Below are 23,641 nucleotides of genomic sequence, written 5' to 3'. Positions count from 1 at the left end.
GGTCTATTGGTTTCTACGATGGTACTCCCTCTAGGCACCCAGTCCAACCATTTTGTGGAGGCGAGCACTTCCCATTAAGGGATACACATGGCTAAAAGGGAAGAATTTGGAAAGTTTTGGCTGGAATCTGACTCACTTAACATTATCAACTATTTGATTGGGCATACAAATCCTAGCTGGACTATTGCCAACTTGATCAAATATTATTGTGATATGATTAAAGAGTTGGATGAATTCAAAATCTCTCGCATATTTTGGGAAGGCAATAATGTGGTGGATTTATTGGCCAATATGGCAGTGGGCTACATGGTGGCAAAATGGTGGAGCAATTAGGACTCTTTCCCAAAAAACTTGTATGACCTGGCATATGATGATACCATCCACTTGCGGTAATTAATGAAGAAAAATCATGATTTGATTAAGTTGATGGGGAAATGGTTTCCTTTCGATTTCCCTATTCAAATATCTAGAAACTTCTCTTGTGCTTGGATTTTCTATCTTCTTGTGTGGCCCCTGTCCTGCCTCTATTTGGAGACTTGTCTTGTGTGGCCCATTTCTTGCTTCTATTTTGTGACTTGGACCATTATGGTGGGGACAATAATAGGAAAGAACAACCCACTTTTGATAAATGGAAGAAAAATAAGGAGGTGTGGCAAGAAATTGTAGATGGGGGAATGGTTCCCTTCTTGGAAAGACTCCATGGCCCTTCTCCTCTGCTCATGAAAACATTTGTCAATGGGTGGAAGAAAGGGGTTTTGAGGGCTTATGGTGCTAAATTTCAAGTGGATGAAACCCTGGGGGCTACGGTTACAGGTTTGGCTATGAATGGCAGAAGGTTTTACATAAACACAAAAATAGGGGAGGAATCCATGGAAAATTGTTTTGATAAAGATAAGGAGCATTTAAGAGTAAATAAAATGGCAGATGGTGTCTACAATAGAAAGGACCTAATGGATCCCTAGGCGGATATTGCCGAATTCATTATGAGGTACATTATGCTTGATGGCAGATATGCTAATATCTTTTCTTATCATTTGACCATCTTAAATCACTTTAGGCATGGCAAAGTTATTTTGATTCCATTATATCTAGTTTCTTCTTTGGAGAATAGTCTAGAAAAACATGATGAGAATCCAAATAATTTAATCCTCCATGAAGGGCTTATTGTGCTCATTATGGAGTACACCAAAGCCCATGAAGTTGTGCCCTCTCTCTTTGAGAAAGGCCAAATCCCTAATATTGATGTTCAAGATGTCTCTAATATGGATATGGAGATGGAGGATAGTGGGAGCACCAAACATCTTGTTCACCCTAATTACAAGCTGGTTGAAGAGGGTGAGATGTTGGTCACTCTTGGAACCCATAGCAGAAAGAACCCCCCAGATGGGCTGCAAGTAAATATAAATTGACCAGCAAGATGGTTTCTCAAACTAATCCTTATTCCAAAAAGAAGAAGTTGGTTGCTAAAGACTATGGTCCCAAGAGCTTGGACCAAGAAATCAAATGGGGCATTCCTCTTCATGTCCTGAAGGAGAAGTAGGGGACTCTACCTAAAGATATGGATATAGGCTTACAAAAGGAAAGTACTCTGATGAATCTGGCGATGGAAGCGACTACAAGCAAGGAGAACTACTGGAAGTGGGTGGGGAAGGAGGTTGACACCCTCAAAGAGGGGATTAAGGAGATAATTGATATCTTCATTGATTTGCCTGATCCTAACAAAATGGAGAAGCTCATGATCATGAACCAGAAGCTTTCCCATGATGTGGAGGTTATGAAATTAATCATGAGCAAAGAATTGAGAAGGTTGAGAAATCTATGGAGGAGATCAAGAATAACCTTAAGAATCTGGTAGACATAAGCAAGGAGGCCATGACAAATAGTATGGAGGGGCTAGAAAAGATCAATGCCATGGTGGTGGAGTACAGGTCCAATCCTATTGACAATGATTATCCTAGTGATAGTAACAGAAAGAAAGATCTGGGTGGTAAAGACTCTGTTGTGGGTGACAATAAAACTATGGGTCGTAGTTCCAGGACTAGAAGCAGGAGCAACAATAAGGGTACCTCTAGGTTCATTATGGAGGACTTGGAAGAAATAAACAAGGTTACCATGCAGAAGAACAAGGTGCTGGTGCACTCGCTTAATTGAGTGTTTGTCTATGCTTTGTTTTGTTTCCTGTTGTTTCTTTTTACTTTTGAGCTCGGTCTGGGATGTTCCCCTGTTTTGTTGTTGGTTTCAATTTGGTTGGCTGATGGTCAGTTTCTATAAAACTCTTGGTTTTGGGTCCATTTAAAACCCATTTATCTTTATTAAAAACTATAATAACATCTTATAATTACCTCTCACTTTCCTCAATCTACCTTTCCCCATCAAGTACTCCCCTTCGAATTTGTTAATGGGGTTGGGATCCCAAATTTGATCTTTGTGGATCTTTGCTGCAAACTTAGGAAGATATTCAGTAATGTACACCATAGTCTAGTATACCATATATACCTCCACCATATAACCCTCAGGATGTGCTCTTTGTCGAACCAAAGCCTTCAAAAATTTCAAGTGCCTCTCAGACATCCACATTGACCTAGTGTGTACAGGTCCACACAATTCAATCTCCTCAACTTGGTGTATGAGGTAGTGTTCTTGTGCATTGAAAAAAGTTGAAGGTAGACACTTTTTCATTTCACACATTAGATGAGGATTTTTTCTCTTCCAATATTTAATATCTTCTTTATGGATTTGTTTAGATGACAACAACCTATAAGAGATTCAAGACACAAAAATATATAAATGAGACTTTACAAAATAATATACAATATATTACATAACAACTAAAACAAATCACAAATATAATATCTATACAACAAATTGAACAAACATCACTACTTACCTCATGTATTTTCCAAGATCATATATGACTTGCTTGACATTATTGTCGAAGTGGTCTGGGAGAGAAAGAGGTAGAACGTACTGCAACAATTATAAAATGAAATTTTTGTTATTTCATAACATAATAAAATGAAAAGTACATGCGCAATATATCATAAATACACAAGAACATGAATTACCTTAATGAGGGTATTCCAATCATGTGTTTTCATCCCTAGCCCAAATTCACTATTCTTTGATATGAGATTGTTTATGTTCATAGCAAATCTTGTGGGAAATCGAATTTTTCCTATGACTTCTTTTATAGCTATGCTTTGTTTCTCCATTAATAACCAAGGAAGGGAAAGTTTATTAATCTAGTTTCCATTTCTATTTTATTGAATGACATTTTTCATCACATGATTGGATTCCTAAATGTCACTACAAATTTTGACAATTTTTTCTTTGTCATGCCTTCGATCCAAAATTTTCCATAATGTCTCTGTTATATTCTTTCCAATATGCATAGTATCAAAGAAATGCACAATTTGTAGCTGCTCATAGTAGGGAAACCTACTAAATTGTTTGGGATAACTTTTTAGTCCCTTTGGAAGGTGGTCATCCATGCCTTGGCAACCTTCATGATCATCAATTACATCATCAGTAAACAAAACACATAGAAAAATACAAATTCCAAACATAAACCATTAGATGGAATGACATTACCTTGATGATTAATTCTATTATATTCCAACTTCCATAGGTGAGGTTTCATTCTTTGTGGCTTTGATGTAGTCTCTTCTTTCCCATTGAAAAGACATTTTTCAATATTCCGATACTTATGATTTTTGTGGAGGAAGTGCCTATACTCATCTAACACCTGCTTTCCTAAAAATTTTGAATGATGAGATTTCATCTTTGGACCACAAACTAGATATGCAAATTTTCCCTTTGTTTGAAGACCTACAAGATAATGTATAGTTCGATTAAATATGTAAATTTTTATAATTATAATTATCATATGCAACTTGATTACTATAACATACCACAAAAATGTGTTAGCCCTAGGGCATCATGTATTGTACATACAAGCATTGCATGGAATTGAAATTGTTTTTGTCCTATTGGTCTAGATACATCATACATGGTGACACCATTCCATAACTCCAGCAATTCATCGATAAGAGGCTCAATATATACATTCATATCTTTAACCTGGTACTTACCTAGTTGAATGAACAAAAACATCATAATTATTTTTACTGCAATATTTATAATTAAATGTAGATGACTATTAAATGATAAAATACTTGGAACAATCATTGCCAACATTATATGCTCCCTCTTTATTGACATCCATGGAGGAATGTTATTGTTGATAACAAAAACAGGCCACATCGAGTAAACAAATCTCAACTCTCCAAATGGATTGACACCGTCCATTGCCAATGAAAGCCCGAGATTATGAGGTTCTTCTTTAAAGTGTGGCCACTTTTCCTCTATGTTCACAAATGCTAAACCATCCACAGGCATTCAAATAATGTCATCTCAACTTCTATTGTGTGCATGCTAATCCATAAATTGTGCCAAGCTAGTGCACCTGAATAATGGTTGCATATGTGGAATAATGGGAATATAATGAAGAACCTTGCGAGGCACCTTTTTTGTTATTTGATCTATTTGATATCTACTGATATGACATTTAGGGCATTCTGTTCCAAATTCATGTTGTTTATGATATATACTATGATCATTGGGACAAACATCTATTGCTTGATACTCCATTCCAATATCTTTCATAATGGCAGGTAATTCTTGGTATGAGCGAGGTAGAATATTTGATGGTGGTAACAAAAACTCATCTATCAATATACAACAAAATATAATTTGTTAATATAAAGAATATTAATGGTACATGATTCACCATTTATTAACTATAATGACATATATGGCATACCTTAACATATGTGAGATTGTTATGTTAGATAAACCATTCGTAACATTCAAGTTCACCAACAACAATATAGCAGAGAGAAGAATTGTTTGGGAGCCTTTGTAATGGGCCTCATATGCCTTCTCAAGTAGAGGTAAATCATGAACAACATCAAGGTCATCTTGATCATCATGATCAATTGTGATAGCACTAAATGTGTCATGGGTCAATATATTTGTACCATCATCTTCAATTGTGTTTTATGGCACATGATCATCATTTTCCATGGGATCATTATCTTCAGCTTCGATATTCACACCTCCATGTTCCTCCACTTCGAAAACCATATTCTTCGGGTTGTGTTGGTCCATATCATGTCCATTGGGGTGCTTGACCTATATAAAAATGATCAACATAATTAAACCATGATCATGATCTCATCATCAAGTGATTTATTATGTATATAAAATATTAAAATGATATAATGAACAACTTACCAATGTATGATAATCATGCCCCCTTCAATGTGACCATGTTGCCTACAATGTTTCTTAGTTGTTTTGATTAGAAGTCTTCTAGTCTTTAAGCCCTTACAAATTTTGCAAGGACAATAACATTTTCCATCACCTTTTTTTTTCATTTAGACCACAATTTAGCAATTGTCTCCTTCTTTTTTTCTTTGCTGATATTATCTGACATGGTCTTTCTTCACAGGCGAAAAAATCAGGTTATGGAAACTTCGGCGCATAACCTTCAATAGCTACACAAAAGGATATCACAAGAATGAAAGTCTTCTTAGAACTAGTTATATAGAAGTTGAAATGTTAGTTATGAAATGATGTTTCAGTATAATATACCAAATTAAAATACTAAAATATAGAAAAAATGCAACTCGAACCAAAACCATTTAACTCTTCTTTTTCATCTTAAAACATTCAACTTAATAGAGAACGTATTTAATGTAGCTAGTGGTCACAAATTATTTTGAGATAGATGTTCAATCATTATATGTTCAATATAAATTCTTTTTCCTCTCCCACCAACTCTTCCTCCCTCCCTCTTTCTCTCCCTCCCAACAAAAGATGTTGAGTGTAGATGCTAAATGTCATCAACAGAACTGCCCTCATCATGGTGTCTAAAAAAATACTTATAGTTGGAGTGAGATGATACACTTCAATTGCATGGATAGATTAAATGCAGTTGAAGAATATGTTAAGGACCAAGAACTATACAATGGACCACATACTCTTGTTGAAGAAGGAAATTTTCATAGGCATCCTTCTACCTTCTTTAATTCTTCATTCTACTCACTCTCTTTTGCAATTGCATGTTCATTGGATGCATTATTTTCTATATACTTCCCTTTCCATGTAGTAGTCTAGGTTATCATTTGCTACACCTACAACACAAATGGTCATATTTGACCTTATTTACATATTTGAAACTTAAAAAAATGAAACTTTCATATTTTGCCTCATAGAGGTGATGGAGTTCACCTAGCCTGCTCAACACATCACTTAGATGGTGTTGCTCAATTCCACCAACTCACCAGGCCTAGTTGCACTCTATACTTCCAAGTCCTTCTCAATATCTTCTAAGGTTTGATTCTTGACCTTTCTAAGGTGTATGCTTTAGGTGTTTTTCTTAGGAACCCTACCAATTCCACGTACTTCTCAAGTGCTCAATTATGGCTTCTTGGCTTCAACTTGTCAAACTGACCTCCTACTATTGTGAGATGATGCAGAGGTGTGGAGGTGTCTACTAAAATGTTTTTTTATACATTTTGGGTCCATTAGTGGTTTTCAATCATTAGGTTTCTTACCAACTTCAAAATCTTGCCTAGAAAAGGGCTACAAGGAATGAGCCCCAATTAGGCCTCCAAATCCAGCTTTCTAGGGCTTGAAGGGAAATGATTCAAAGGACACCCAAATAAGTTTGGATTTTATTAAAAGATAGACCTATCCCTAAAGGATTTTTGTGGTTTTGGCCCCTGGTTTCACCGTACAAGGTATGAACCCCAAAATGAGGGTTTTGAATGGTTTACTAGGCCTTTAACCAGCAATGAATGAACAAGTTGGGGTTTTGGTATTAAAAGTATTTTTCAAAGATTCTCCCTACATAGAAAACTCTTCCCCAACTTCATGGACCCCTCCAAACTCTGAAATGGTGATTTGGCACACACCCCTACACTTAGCACTTCATTTTCACCTTATTTCCTCTAATCGGGTTGCTCCTGGACTCACCTAGAATAAGGTGATATTCAAACTAGAACTCCTCTCTATAACTTTAACCTACATATGTACAATATAAAGGTGGTTTCCTACCTTGTCCCAACTAGCCATGATGGCAACACGTGTGGAACTCATGGGGCAACCATATTTACAAGAAAATTGCTATATACAAGCCAAAACTGGTTGTTGCAAACTTGAACAAGAAAACACCAATGAATAGTATTTACAAGACTCTAAATTGAACCAATAACACAATAACACATAGGATTAACTCAATCCATTGCTGGTTCAATGGAATCAATCCATATTCAATTGCAAAATGAGTAAAATCAAGCCAAAATGCTGCCAACAAGATTGAAAATGAGTAGTTTCAGTTGTTGAACTTACATCACACTTCTCCAACCTTGGTAAATATGAAAGAGAGGGTATATATAGGTTTCCCACATGTGGATTCCTCCTAGGGAATTGGAAAATCCCTAACTCCACTGCTAAGCAATTCAGGACAAAAGTTGTCATGACAATTTTTTGCAACTTTGTGATTTTTGCACTTTTGGTTTCTCCAACCTATCAGACCTATTCCAAGTCATTAAATATGATTTTTCAAACATTTCTAAGGCCTAATTAACCTTCCCTAATTCTTATACCAAGTTTTTACACTTTTGACCTTCAAGAAGGTCAACTACTTACTCAAACCCACTATTTACACAAAAATGCAAACCTAAGAAGAATGAACTCAACCTAGGCCTACATTGACACAAAATAAATCTTGGACCCTCTCAGAGTCCTTATTAACTACTGACTTGGCTAGGGTCAGTACAAGACAAAATTATGAAAGCTAATTTGCCTAAGTCCTAGGTGCTCCTGCACCATTCTCCCAAACAAAAGAAGATCATGTCACATCTTAGGGAATTAGATTCTAATAAATCCCAAGATTCTTAAACTCTATCTCAACCACCCATGTAGCTTCAACATCATCCATAGCCTGCCATTTGATTAGGTGCTCCCAATAGATTTGATGCCTTGTCTTCTTGGCGATCCTTGAACTCAACACCTTCTCGGCCTTTGGATTTGGTTTGGCTGGTAACTGAAGGTTTTTCACATCATCAGAAACCTCTAAATGACTATAATATAAACCTTGAACTGGTCCCTTGTATGCAACTAAGTCTGCTATATTGAAAACCGGTGACAATCCTATGTCACTAGGTAGATCCACCTTTTATGCATTTTCTCCATACTTGGCTAGAATGGCACATGGACCTGTCCTTCTCATTTGCACCTTGTTTGGCACTCCTTTTTGTAGCCTTGCTTTGTTTAGGTGCACCATGACAAGATCCCCCACTTGAAATTGTAGGTTCTTCCTCTTTTCATCAACTTTTTGTTTGAGTTTGCTTGTGTTCTCCATCAATGCTTGTTTAACTGATTCATGGACTTCCTTCATTGATTGAGAAAAGTCCTCTGCATATCCACTTTTTGTTGCTGCACTTCCTAAGTCTGTCAACTCCAAAATGCCTCTTGGGTGCAGACCATAGACCACTTCAAAAGGGCTCTTGCCGGTAGTCCTATTTATGGTGTCATTATATGCATATTCACCTTGTGAGAGTACTTGATCCCATGTTTGACCATATTCCTTAGAAAAGAATCTTAACAAGTTTCCCAAGCTTCTATTCACCACTTCGGTCTGCCCATCTGTTTGAGGATGGTAGGCTGATCCAAAAGAAAGGTTGGTGCCAAGATTTTGCCATAGTGTCTTCCAAAAGTGATCCTATCTGAAACAATTCTCATGGGTAAACCATGTATCCTCACCACCACTTTGAAGAACAATTGAGAAATTTGGCATGCATCATGTGTAGTCTTGCAAGGCACAAAGTGAGCCATTTTGCTAAATCTGTCCACAATGACATAAATGTTGTCATATCCCTACTTTGTCCTTGGTAAACCTACTACAAAATCCATGCTAATGCATTCCCAAGGTCTATTTGGTATGGGAAGAGATTGGTATAAATCGACATTTGTAGAAGTACCCTTGGCCTTTTGGCAAACTATGCAAGTCTCCACATATTTCTTCACATCTTGATTCATCCTTGGCAAACTATGCATTTCTTGTGCTTAATGGTGAATGTATAGGCCTACATATACTCCACCCATTTCATGTGTTTATGACTGAGTTTATCTTGTGAGTTTAGTATAGTCAATGCTTGGTTGTCCGTATAGACCACAAATTCTTTAGGGAGGAGATAGTGTCTCCACTTCCTCAATGCCTGCACTAAAGCATACAACTCAAGATCATAAGAGGAGTACTTCCTCTTGGCATCACTTAGCTTCTCACTATGAAAAGATACCGATCTTTCTTCTTGGCTTAGGATAGCACCTACTACAACATTGCTTGCATCACATTCTACAATGAAAAGTTTCTCAAAACTAGGCAACACTAGTACTGATTGGGTAGGTATCTTCTCCTTCAAGGTTTCAAAACCTTTGTTTGCTGCTTTACCCCACTGAAACTTTTCCATTACTCCACCTCTAATGGTGTCTAACATGGGTGCACATATAGCCTTGAATTGTCTAATGAACTTCCTGTAGTACTGAGCTAGTCCATGGAAGCTTCTCACCTCTGTTGTTGTTTAGGAGTAGGCCAATCTACAATGTCTTCAACCTTGCTTGGATCCATCTTGAGGTTTCCTTGAGACAACTCAAACCCAAGGTAAACCAACTCCTTCTTGACAAACTCACACTTATCAAAATTCATGGTTAGCTTTTCATCATACAATCTATGTAATACATCTTGCAAATGATTAATGTGATCTGCCTTATCTTTACTGAAAATGAGAATATTATCAAGATATACTACCACAAATTTACCTATGAAGTCCTTCATCACCTCATTCATGAGTCTCATGAAGGTGCTCGGAGCATTGGATAAGACAAATGGAATTACAAGCCACTCTTAAAGACCCTCAATAGTCTTAAATGCATTTTTCCATTCATCACCCTCCTTAATCCTAATTTGATGATAGCCACTCTTAAGGTAAATCTTGGTAAAGTACTTGGCTTCCCCTAAACAATCCATTAGGTCTTCTATTCTAGGAATAAGAAACTATATCTGATGGTGATCCTATTTATGGCTCTAGAATCAGTACACAATCTCCAAGTACCACCTTTTTTTGGTGCTAACATGGTAGGGATAGCACAAGGGCTAATACTTTTCCTAATTAGGCCTTGGTCTAAGAGCTCCTAGATTTGCTTGGCAATTTTAACATTTTGTTGAGGAGTCATTTTATAAGCTGCCTTATTAGGCAAGGATGCTCTGGGAATGAAGTCTATTTGATGGCTTATGGTTCTTTTAGGAGGTAAGCTAGCTGGCTTTCCTTCAGTTACTATGCCTTTGAATTTCTTCAACAAATATTGCACCTATAATGGTAAATGTTGTTGCTCTTTCTTGTCTTCTTCTTTGGGTTTCATCACAAGTGCAAACCCTATACCTTCACTTTCCTCAAGTGTCTTTAAGAACTATTTTTCACTCACCAAAAGAACATTAGGACCTGCTGCCCTCTTTTCACCTTCTTCAAGGATAGACTGAATCTTGAATGTGACTCCATCTTTCTTGAATGAGTATACATTATTGGCTCCATCGTGGATAGCTTATATATCAAATTACCATGGTATTCCTAATAGAAGATGGCATGCATCCATGGGTAGGACATCACATAACACCTTGTCCTTATACCTTCCAATGGTAAAATCCACCCATGCGTGCTCATTGACTAGGATATGTTGGCCTTTGTTCAACCAAGTGACTCTATAGGGATTGTTGTGAGGTATCCTTTGTAATTTGAGCTTACTCACTGCCTCTTCTGACACAATGTTGTTTGTAGACCTTGAATCAATGATTACTTTGCACACTTTGTCCATAATCTTTCATTTGATCCTAAATACAGACCTTCTTTGGCTTGGCTCTTCCCTGACCAGTTCTTTGATCAATGTTCTCCTTATCATAAAGTTGTCACCTACCTCTAACTCTAAGGCAACTTCTGAAGTCTTGCTGCTTGAAGACTCTTCTTGGAGATAGCTCACTCTTCTTTCACCACCATGTGTTGATGATCCCTTCTCTGGACACCTATATCCTGGATGACCAAGTTGGTTACAATGGTAACACTTTATTGTTTCAAAGTATGAGGAACCTCTACCTTGGCCATTAGATATTCCTCTGAAACCACTATTGGATCCCCTTCCTCTATTGAATCCTCCTTTACTACTACCACTATCTTGCTGCTCAGTGAGTTTAGACTCTCCGTGTGTTCTTTGTTCAGAACTTCTTCCACCAAAGCCCCCTCTATGGCCTCTATTGTCTTTTCCTCTACCCCTACCCCTATTGTTTCTTGAGGCATGTCTTCTTTTTAGTTTTTCCTCCACCTTATGGGCAAGTTGATAGGTTTGATGGACTATTTTTGGGCTCATTAGATTGATTTCTTCTTGGATGTTCCACTGTAGACATTTAGGTACCTAGCAACCTTGACACTTTCTTCTTCCACTGCATGAGATCTAAGGCTAAGTTTGTGAAACTCCTCCGTATAGCTACTGACATCAAGGTCTTTTTGTCTTAAATTTTTCATCTTCCTATGAATTTTCACTTCATAGTCATTAGGGAGATAGAATTCTTTGATTTTGACTAACATCCCTTTCCAAGAAGAGATGGGTGCTTTGCCCATTTTCTTCCATTCATCTTGTACAGATTTCCACCATGTGAGAGAAACTCCTCTCATCCTTGACTTGGATACCTTGACTCTCTGGGATTTAGTTATTCCTTCACATTCAAAATGGTTCTCCATGCCTTCTATCCACTCTAGGACTACTTCTGCCTCCATCTTACCAGTGAACAATGACAATCCTTCTAGTGATTTGCCACTCAAGGCCTTCAATTCCTTCAAGAAAGGTTCTTTCTATAGGATAGGATTAGGTTTAGGTATCTTGTCTATCTCTGAAACTTCTTTACCCTACCCTTCTACCTCTTCCACCTTTACCAAGACTTCATCTACCTTGGTTTCTAGCTCTCCAAGCTTACTCTCCAATTCTAGCAACTTCTCCTTCAGGAGTCTATTCTCTTCCTCATGATCATCCACTTTCTTTGCCAACTTTGTATTGGTCACCATGTTGTTGTCTCCTATAGATTCCACTGAGGACATCTACTCACCTAGCCCAAATCTTATAGGCTATGATACCAATTTGATGGGGTTCACCTAGCCTGCTCAACACATCACCTAGCTAGTGTTGCTCAATTCCACCAACTCACCATGCCTAGTTGCACTCTAGACCTCCAATTCCTTCTCAATTTCTTCTAGGGCTTGATTCTTTACCTTTCTAAGTTGTATGCTTCAGTTGTTTTGGTTAGGAACCCTACCAATTCCTAGTGCTTCTTAGGTGCTCAATTATGGCTTCTTGGCTTCAACTTGTCAAATTGACCTCCTATTGTTGTTAGATGATACAGAGGTGTGGAGGTGTCTACTAACATTTTTTTTATGCATTTGGGGTCCATTAGAGGTTTTCAATCATTAGGTTTCTTATCGACTTCAAAATCTTGCCTAGAAAAGGGCAACAAGGAATGAGCCCCAATTAGGCCTCCAAATCCGGTTTTCTAGGGCTTGAAGGGAAATGATTCAAAGGACCCCCAAATAATTTTGGATTTTCTTCAAAGATACACATATCCCTAAAGGATTTTTTTGGTTTTGGCCCCTGGTTTCACCGTACAAGGTATGAACCCCAAAATGAGGGTTTTAAAGGGTTTACTAGGCATTTAACCGACAGTGAATGAACAAGTTGGGGTTTATCAAAATTATTTGTCAAAGCTTCTCCTTGTATATAAAACTCTTCCCAACTCCATAGACCCCTCCAAACTCTGAAATGATGATTTGGCGCACACCCCTACACTTAGCACTTCATTTTCACCTTATTTCCTCTAGCCGGGTTGCTTCTGGACTTGCCTAGAATAAGGTGACATTCAAACTTAAAATCCTCTCTAGAACTTGAACCTACATATGTACAATGTAAAGGTGATTTCCTACCATGTCCCAAAAATTCATGATGGCAACATGTGTGGAACTCATGGGGCAACCATATTTACAAGAAAATTGCTATATACAAGCCAAAACTAGTTGTTGCAAACTTGAACAAGAAAACACCAACAAATAGTATTTAAAAGACTATAAATTGAACCAACAACACAATAACACACATTAGTAACTCAATCCATTTCTGGTTCAATGGATTCAATCCATATTTAATTGCAAAATGAGTAAAATCAAGCCAAAATGCTGCCAACAAGACTGAAAATGAGTAGTTTCAGTAGTTGAACATACATCACACACTTCTCCAACCTTGGTAAATGTGAAAGAGAGGGTATATATAGGTTTCCCATGTGTGGAGTCTTCCTAGAGCATTGGACAATCCCTAACTCCACTGCTAACCAATTCAGGACAAAAGTTGTCATGACAACTTTTTGCAGCTTTGTGATTTTTGCACTTTTGGTTTCTCCAACCTATCAGACCTATTCCAAGTCATCACATATGACATTTAAAACATTTCTAAGACCTAATTAAACCTCCCTAATGTTTATACCAATTTTTGACACTTTTGACCTTCAAGAAGGTCAACTACCTACTCAAACCCACTATTTACACAAAAATGCAAACCTAAGAAGAATGAACTCAACCTAGGCCTACATTGACACAAAATAATAACTCTTGGACCCTCCTAGAGTCCTTATTCACTACTGACCTAGCTAGGGTCAGTACAAGCCAAAATTGTGAAAGCTAATTTGCCTAAGTCCTAGGTGCTCCTACACCAAGAGGCTTGAAGGCCAATTAGGTGCTCCTGCACCAATTGACTATGAGAATGCTATGAAATGCTCCAACCATTGGTCCACTCTCATGTCTTTTGGTCATCTAAGACTATTTTTTACTGTTAGGATAATCATTTATTCCCTTTTGGACTATGGCATGCTTTTTACAACTGATTTGTTTACTCCTTGACTATTAGGACAATCATTTTTCTTTTTCCTTTACTATAGCTTTCTGTTCTTTTCCATGCTAGTGGTCATGCAATATTAATATGACTATCTTATGTGATTCCTAAGTGACTGAAACCTTACTGTATTTGCACCTTTGACTCTTTTCATTTTCCATCTTGTGACTGACATGACATTTTGAATGTCCAAAGACCTCTCTAATAGTTGAAGATAAACACAAGAATAATTACCAATGAGTAGTGACATGATTGTGCTCATTGTTTTGTTGTCTTATTGGGTTAAGTATACATTGTAATAGCATCTATGACCTAAAACTAGTTGTATTAAATCCCATAGCTATGAAAGTGATCCTCACACTTGTAATTTTGATCTTGATATGTTTTTTCGATCTTTTATTATGGAAATGACCTTTTTACTTTTGATCTTTAATAATTTTCTCACCTTTGTTATCTCGTCTTAGTAGTATTAAGAGGCATTGGAAGAGTTTGTTGTGCTTAGTTTGGGTAGAAAATTGCCTTTTTCTTCTCAAGCAAACTATTGAGTCAAACAATTGTTTTGGAGATTTCAAGTGGCCATGCAAATTCCTATGTTGTCCTAATGATATCAAATTCTAATGCAATGAATGCATGGGATAGATATCAATTGGATGTTCTGATTAATATGAAAATTAGGTCTTAAGGACTGAAACCTTTAACATAGGAGCATAAAATAGTTCATCAAAAAGCATCCAGACCTGCTTGAAACAACTTACAAAATGATTGGCAAAAATGCCAGTGAACCAAACAGACAACAAAAGAAAGGGACAACAAAGCGGAAGAACCAGAGAAAAGACAAAATGATTAACAACAACTATAAAGACTTAAGAAGATCCATCACCTTGTTGACCAACTGGTCATAGTTTGCTGCAATAACTTTGAGTTCTTCCATATCCTTCTTTGGCTTCTTCTCCTTCTTTTTGCCTTTGGTCCTTGTTCTAGGTCCTTGCACTTCTCCTATACCTTCAATGTCTGGTTCCAGCTCCAGGGAATCCTTCTCATCCTCCAGTTTGCTGATGAGGATTTTGGTATTACCGACTGAGGCCTTTAGAATACTAAAGCTTTGTTAAGAAACACTTTTGAGGCATTTTTCAATTTTGTTGAATTTGTTATCAGTATTCGCCATTCTCTGATCCATAACATTAGATTTAATGAATTAGATTTTTTTTTTGTACAACACCCCAGCTTGCAAAATGAATATTTTACATTTAATTCAATAAGAAGAAAGTAGTTAGAATAGTGATGTAGAAAAAGGCCTTCCTAGTGCCCTAGTATTATGGGTGTAAATATGCACATCATTCAAACTACCCTTATATTAATGGCTATAAAGAAAGCATATAGTTATTATGCATGATGATTTACAAGAGCTTATTAATGGCGGGCATTTTAAGAGGATTGGTGGTGTAGATCTCTTCTACTCGTGCTACTCATGCATTGTATGTACAATATGTATACTAGTGCCTACCCTCAATTGGTAATCATAAGATCCACTTATTTATGCAGGGATGCATTACGTTTTAGTCTGCAAATTATCCTTCTGTGATTTTATGTCCAAAAGGGCTCTTTTTGTTTTGACAATGACAATAACACTATTGTGTCCAAGTAGAGTTGAGAGAACTTTATGATAATTATTCCATAAAGGCAAAAACTATCTTTAAATCCACTGGATATGATAATAACTATCGAAAAAGAGGTCTCTATACACTTCACATTTAACTTCTGAAATAGGAGGACTGCTAGGATGGCATATATACTTTAAGGAATATCAACAAGTCTTTTTTCCACAAGGATCAAACTAGAGGATACAAGGACCTGCATTTTGTTTTCCTTTGAGATCTTTTTACTCTTGGTTTGTTGACTATCAATTTCTTCAACACCTTGGAATACTTCTTTTGACTCTTCACTCCTAAGCCTAACACAAGGCCTCACAAGAACACTAGGATCTTTATGAATTGTAGGTATCTCTTCCTCAAGAGCCATTACTTGATCTACATTATCCAACACATTCCTGATCTTGACTACTTTATCTTGTTAATTTTTAAATAAACCAATAAATGTTGGATCTTTCCTCATGTTCTCTTTCTCAGCCTTCACAATTCTAAGACACCATCATTATCATTGATGGATGTCCATACCATTTTCTTGTTAGAATAACCGGTGGACAACTAAGAGGGGGGATGAATCAGTTGTCAACAGATTATATTAATCAAACCACTTTATAACCTTTAACTTGAGCACATAAACATTGAATACTGGAATAGCAAAAACAGATACCGGTAAGCAATAAAACTTAATAATGAAACAAAGAATTAACACAATGCAACCATACCACATAACACCATGATTTGTATGTGGAAAACCCAGTAAAGGGAAAAACCATGGTGGGAAGCCTACCCACAGTCAGATAATACTTCTGTAGAAAGTATGTGATACAATAAGGGGCCTGTACATGCAGGAAGGCACACTGCCTAGAGCGTACTACTCATTACCAAGGAGTCTCACTGACTACAAAGAAGTTATTACCACTTCAATATAATTGGATAACAATCTAGAAGATTGAAATGCCAGTGATAGAATAGGGTATGTGCAAGCTAATGAGTCACAAATTCACGGAAGTCTGCATGTTGGAAAATGCGCTCCATTCTAAAAAATGGGGGCCCATTAATGGTTCAGCTTCCCGAGCTGAAAGGTGACGGGGGGCCGAAGCTAAATAAAATGGGCCCCCGTTTCTAAACAAAACGGGCCCCCATTTTGAAATTCTATTTTAACCATTTTTTTGGGCAAATTTTTCATTTTCACCATGACAGTGAATTGACAAGAAGTGATAAAAAATGGGCCCTCATGCTGTGGTTTCCATTTCAAGCCTCCACCACTATCCGAGGTACACATTCAGTCATCTATTTTCACATTTCATAATTTTCTTGTATATTTTTCTTGTTTTTTTGTGTATTATTTAGTTTTTTTTGTATTATTTTAGTTTTTTTTATAGTAGCCTATAAATAAATTATTTTTTATATTTGTAAATTCTTGATTTTTATCTAAAATATTTTTGAATAGTTAACCCTAAACCGTAATCAACAAATTTAGAAATCAAAACCAAACCTTGATAATTAACAAAACGAAATCGACACAAACAAAAAAATGAAAATGAAATGGAAACAAAAACAAAAACGTTTGAAAATGAAAATGAAATAAAACCAAACATATGTACCTAAATTGTTCTTAATCCTCATTAGGCAATACAAAAGTTACCACTAAATTAGTATAACCTTAAAAGTAATTAACATTACTCTTCAAATTTTAGATATCAAAGTTTAGGCTTAGGTTTATGCCATGTCATGGCATAAAGGTCCTATTATGGTCCTATTATGTCATGTGATGGTATAAAAGGATCAATTATGGACACATTATGTCATGTCATGGCATAATAGGTCACATTATGCCATGATGGCATAATAGGACACATTATGACATGATGGCATAGTATGTCCTATTATGCCATGACATTGCATAATGGGTTCATAGTTGGTCCTATTATATCATGTCATGGCATAATAGGACCTATTATGCCATCATGGCATAATAGGTCCTATTATGCCATCATGGCATAATAGGTCCTATTATGCCATGACATTGCATAATAGTCCACCTATTATGCCATCATGGCATAACAGGTCCATAATAGGACCTATTAAGCCACAACATGACATGATTTTCTCAAAAAATGCCAACTTCATCATCTAATTCATCTCCAACACTGAAACTATGCTAATTCGACATGTATGATAGGACCAATTATGGACCTATTATGCCATGACATTGCATAATGGATCCATAGTTGGTCCTATTATGTCATGTCATGGCATAATAGGACCTATTATGCCATCATGGCATAATAGGTCCTATTATGCCATGACATTGCATAATAGTCCACCTATTATGCCATCATGGCATAACAGGTCCATAATAGGACCTATTAAGCCACAACATGACATGATTTTCTCAAAAATTGCCAACTTCATCATCTAATTCATCTCCAACACTGAAACTATGCTAATTCGACATGTTTGCTTAGTATGATAGGACCAATTATGGATCTATTATGCCATGGTGGCATAATATGTCCTATTATGCCATGATGGCATAATATGTCCTATTATGCCATGACATTGCATAATGGATCCATAGTTGGTCCTATTATGTTATGTCATGGCATAATAGGACCTATTATGTCATCATGGCATAATAGGTCCTATTATGCCATGACATTGCATAATAGTCCACCTATTATGCCATCATGGCATAACAGGTCCATAATAGGACCTATTAAGCCACAACATGACATGATTTTCTCAAAAATTGCCAACTTCATCATCTAATTCATCTCCAACACTGAAACTTTGCTAATTCGACATGTTTACTTAGTATGATAGGACCAATTATGGACCTATTATGCCATGATGGCATAATATGTCCTATTATGCCATGATGGCATAATATGTCCTATTATGCCATGACATTGCATAATGGATCCATAGTTGGTCCTATTATGTCATGTCATGGCATAATAGGACCTATTATGCCATCATGGCATAATAGGACCTATTATTCCATCATGGCATAATAGGACCTATTATTCCATCATGGCATAATAGGTCCTATTATGCCATGACATTGCATAATAGTCCACCTGTTATGCCATAATAGGACCTACTAAGCCACAACATGACATGATTTTCTCAAAAATTGCCAACTTCATCATCTAATTAATCTTCAACACTGAAACTATGCTAATTCGACATGTTTAATTAGTATGATAGGACCAATTATGGACCTATTATGCCATGACATTGCATAATGTTGGGAAAAATGATGTCTCAACCTTGCATTTATGTGAGGTTACTATTTATAGTAAGTTTTTATTTGAGCACGAAATGGTGCGAAACTCTCCCTGAAGCTTCTGGTTGGCTAGATAAGCATTCCGGTAAAGTTGCGTCGCAAGGTCACAGCTAGTTTTGAAGATATTAAAGTTTTCGTCTTGGAGGGGTGCAATAAAATGTTTAAACTTAATTTTGGGGACTTTAGAGGCTCCGAAACGCCCTAAAAAGTTGCTGTAACCGGCGAAGCGGTTACGAGGTCATAGAGCACTTCGCGAGCTTTCCGGCGCTTCAAACGGTTCGTCAATCGGACACCCGGTTCTCAAGTTATGGCCTCCGGAAGTTTGTACTCCTGAAATAGGAAAAATAATTTGTATCGAATACATAAATGAGCTGTAAAAGGGAGCGACACGTGTTGATGTGTGCTTTAACATGTCATAGGGCATCTAGAAGGGAGATAAGGTCGGCTACACCTTATTGGGTGGTTTTAGCCCATGGTTTTGTAATACCGTTTGACGGTTTCTTGTATTGTATCTCCTATTTATGAGGTGTGTGAGATAGAGGTTGTGTGTAAGAGTCTTATGGCTATTGAGTTGCCTCTGAATCTCTGATTAGTGGTACTCCTGCAAAGAGCTTGCTCTGCAAGTATTTTGTAATCTGTTTTTGATTGCTGAATAAAATATTGAGCTGCTTTTGGAGGGTGGGGTTTTTCTCCCGAAAGGGTTTTCCCCACGTAAATCATTGTGTTGTGGTATGAATGCTATTATATCTATTTCTATTTTCTGTAACTGTTGTAATGATCTGAAAAAGTTTTGCATTACCCTCCTCTCAAGGTTAGTGTAGGAAGTTGTTTCCGCTACTTAACTTCCTTACACATAATAGGTCCATAGTTGGTCCTATTATTAGATTTTTAAAAACTTATAAATATCATGTGTATCATTTAACATATCCACACCTAAAGGATTTGGTTTTGCATAAAAATTAAAAAAGAGAGAAAAGTAAACATAATTTTTTTATTCATGGGTGAAAACCATTCTTATGACACCTTGGACAAGTACCTTGGCATCATGTATAATTTTTTTTAAAAGTACGCTACACTTGGAGCATACCACAATCCATTCAAATTCTCTTTATTCTCAACCATCCTTGTCATCATCCATATCATGTATCTCACATTCCTAGTTTTTTACCTTGATTCAAGTCTTTTAATCATTTTGAGACATGTTTTAGGAAAATTCTAATATATAAAATCCTATTTATAGAGAACTGTTACAAAAAAAATGAGAAGATGAGTAACATATATCCACATCTCTACCAAAGTAGGGAGTATGAGTTGAACATGTGATGCCTACCTAGGTCTAGATATCTACCCAAGTAATCTTATCCTATCCTCTAGGTACAAATATGCAATACAATAGTTAGGTAAATGCAAGAAAATAATGATGCACCAACAAAATGAATGTACACATTGAGGTGACACATAACATAAAAGAGAAACCACTAGATATCACATGATTTAATATTTTATGTTTACTTCACATTCTATTACTTCATGTGTTTTATCTCCTATTTTTACATTAAATCTAATTAATCTTTATTAGTAACTAGTAATTTCCCATAATGATTGATGTCTTATACTTTAATCTTTGTTCTAGCTTATGATCTTCAAGACTATTTGCTTCACATGTATGTTCATATAGTGTTTTTTAAATCTTATTAAAGCATTATCTTATGTTTGTATATTGGTTAATCTATCTTCTTAAAGTATTATCTTATGTTCATACATTGGCCTATTATTATAGAGAATATAATAGATTATCACTATTTGATCACACATTTTTGCATCTTAATATCATATGATTGTGCCTCACATGACGATCTTATGATCATATCTTGGTTTATAGAGCGTAATGATCTTACATTTCAATATCTTATTTTAAGCACTTATCATCAATCCTTATATATTCTTACACTAGAAGGAGGATCATCTTGTTTCTCACTTCTTTATTGATCTTATGTATGAATATTTTATATTGATTTTAATGGTTGATGCATTTTACAAGAAATGAATTTATTAAATTGAATATATAATAGATTTATGATGTTTCATTGAAAGTTTTTATTAAGTTTTGTGTGCAAATTTTATATTTAAAGATTCAATAGTATGTACATGTATATTTTTTTAAGTTCAATATTATATTATATATTTCATGTGTATCTCATTCAACAACATAGAAATGTTACTATTTATAAATGTTTTTTTTTAATTTAGTAAAATAGATTCTTCTGTGACATAGAGTTGTATATAATTCATGTATATCTTTATATATGTAGGAGTTCTTTGTTATCATGGATGTCTTTGACATAGATGAACTATTAGGTGAAAATCCCCCACCACAACCCCCTCCTCCTCCTCCTCCACCTCCACCACCACCACCACAACAACCCCCTAGATTGGATGAAATTCGTTTAAGAGAACGAATTAATGAAAACCTACAAGTGATTGAACAAAACATTGCTGCTATCCAAAATGAGCAAATCATGCCACCCCATCTTGTAGAGTTTTTAAAATCAATGCAAACTGTTGTCGAGTCAGTTAGATCTATTGATTCTCAATTAGATCAATTTCATAGATGACGACAAGAATTACATGATTTTTATGCCGATGGTTTAACTTATAGGCAAATCACTGATTTGAAAATAACCAAAGCTCATTTATGTCCATATTTTACCAACCCAAAAACAAGAGAACCAATGCAACCTAACCAGAAAAGAATTTCAATTAGGTGGTGTGTGCATCCAGAAATGGCTAGATACTTTTGGGATAGATGGTGGATGGTTTTTGATTATCCACCACATCATAATTATGAGGTCCCTTTTTATTTTTTGAAGAAATTATACTATGAGTTTGTAATGAACCAAAAACCAAATTATTTTGACATTAAGTCATTCCAAGGTGTTGGTCATGGAATGCCATAGCATAGATTAGGGGCACGGAGTAATAATCCCCTACCAGATCCACCCATAGTTCCACTTGTTGCTCCATCGATTCCTGCAGGTGTCCAAAATTCATCATTCATTTCGACATTAGATGCTTTTAAAAGGGAGGTGGATTAAAGTTTAAGTTATAACTTACTTGATATTCATTCCATTATACCATCTGCATCCTCTCTCTTTTGCAAAGCATCTATAATTGTCTCGTGCTCTTCCATAGAGAGAGTCCATAATTGTTTATTAGCAGGCCTGCCATGATTTCTATCCAATTTTATATTAGTTGCCACTACCAAATGCGAGTAATGTATAATCTTCTTCTCTAATTCATAATCTTCAAATGCGGGCAATCCATTCTTTCTTGTTAGATATTTGTGTAGCCAAGTGCCAACAACAACCACAGATCATGTTGGATAGTCATAACCATCATTATCTACTCGAGGAGTGGTTAGCTTATGTTTTGGCTCTACACATTGAGCCAACCAATACTCTGTCCCCTCTTCATTGTCCTCTGGTGCAACAATAGCATAGACATGTCCTGTGCACAAAACAATTTTATTTTAATATTTAATGAGAAATAAAAACAAAAAATATACATTGTAAGATTTCATAAATTTATGTACTATTTAATAAATCAAAACAAATTTCAAAAATAATTTTACCTTGTTGCATAAGATCTGAAATGCGATCATAGTCATTTGATGCAAACATTTGATCCATATCTTCATCAGTTCTTTCATGTGGATCATTTGTATCTATGGGTGTCAATGATCTTTGTTGCCATTCTTCAACCCATTCTTTATTCTCACAAAATTCCCAATCTCCAGAAACACAAAACTGATAAAAGCAAGCAAGTTGCCTTGTGAATATAGTCCATGTGTTTGAATTAGAAATCTTAAATGAATGCCATTTAGCTGATCCAATGATGGTATTACAATCATGTTGAATAGGAATACTATCTTCCTCTATCAACCAGAAGAAACGTTGAATTGCAGAGTTTTCAGTTGATCCTTTTGACAACTTTGAATTGCACCAATCTACAACTACATGAGCATCTTTGAATTTCACTGCATCCTCGAATTTCAATTGTTCTCTAGCAAGAGCTCTTTTTATACAAGCACCGGCTCCATCGTGTTCCCCTTTACCATGTCCCGCTTCAAAAAAACTCCATAAATGTTGGACATTGGTTATCTTATGAACTTTGCATAGCCAATAAAACATTCTTGCATTTTTGAATTGTCCAGTGCAGTTATCTGACCATATCATATGTTGCTTCATGTCAATTTATCTTTCCTTAAGATTATCATAAAATACCTCAAAGCAATGTTGAATAAACTCTGAAGAGTGTAATCGATTATCGCTAGCATAGAAATGATACTCCCTCAAAAATATTCTGTTATCTTCTGTACTGTCATGGTCATGTCTATATATAATGTGCACAAATATGGCCACTTGCATTGAGTTGTAGTATTGTGATTGAGTTTCCTCTTGTGGTTTTAGAGTATAATTTTCTGCAAAATCCACAACTGATACTATTGTTCCAACTGGAAATGTGTTCTTGCATATGCGAAACTGTCCATCAAGCCATCGAGCATGTTGGGAATGTTTCACATATTTTGGAACAATATGAGTTTTAAACTCACTAATAAATGCATTCACACTATTCTGTTCTGTAATCAATTCTAAACGTT

This window comes from Cryptomeria japonica, chromosome 4, assembly GCF_030272615.1.
Source record: "Cryptomeria japonica chromosome 4, Sugi_1.0, whole genome shotgun sequence".
NCBI lineage: Eukaryota > Viridiplantae > Streptophyta > Pinopsida > Cupressales > Cupressaceae > Cryptomeria > Cryptomeria japonica.
Note: the sequence above shows the minus strand (reverse complement) of the source record.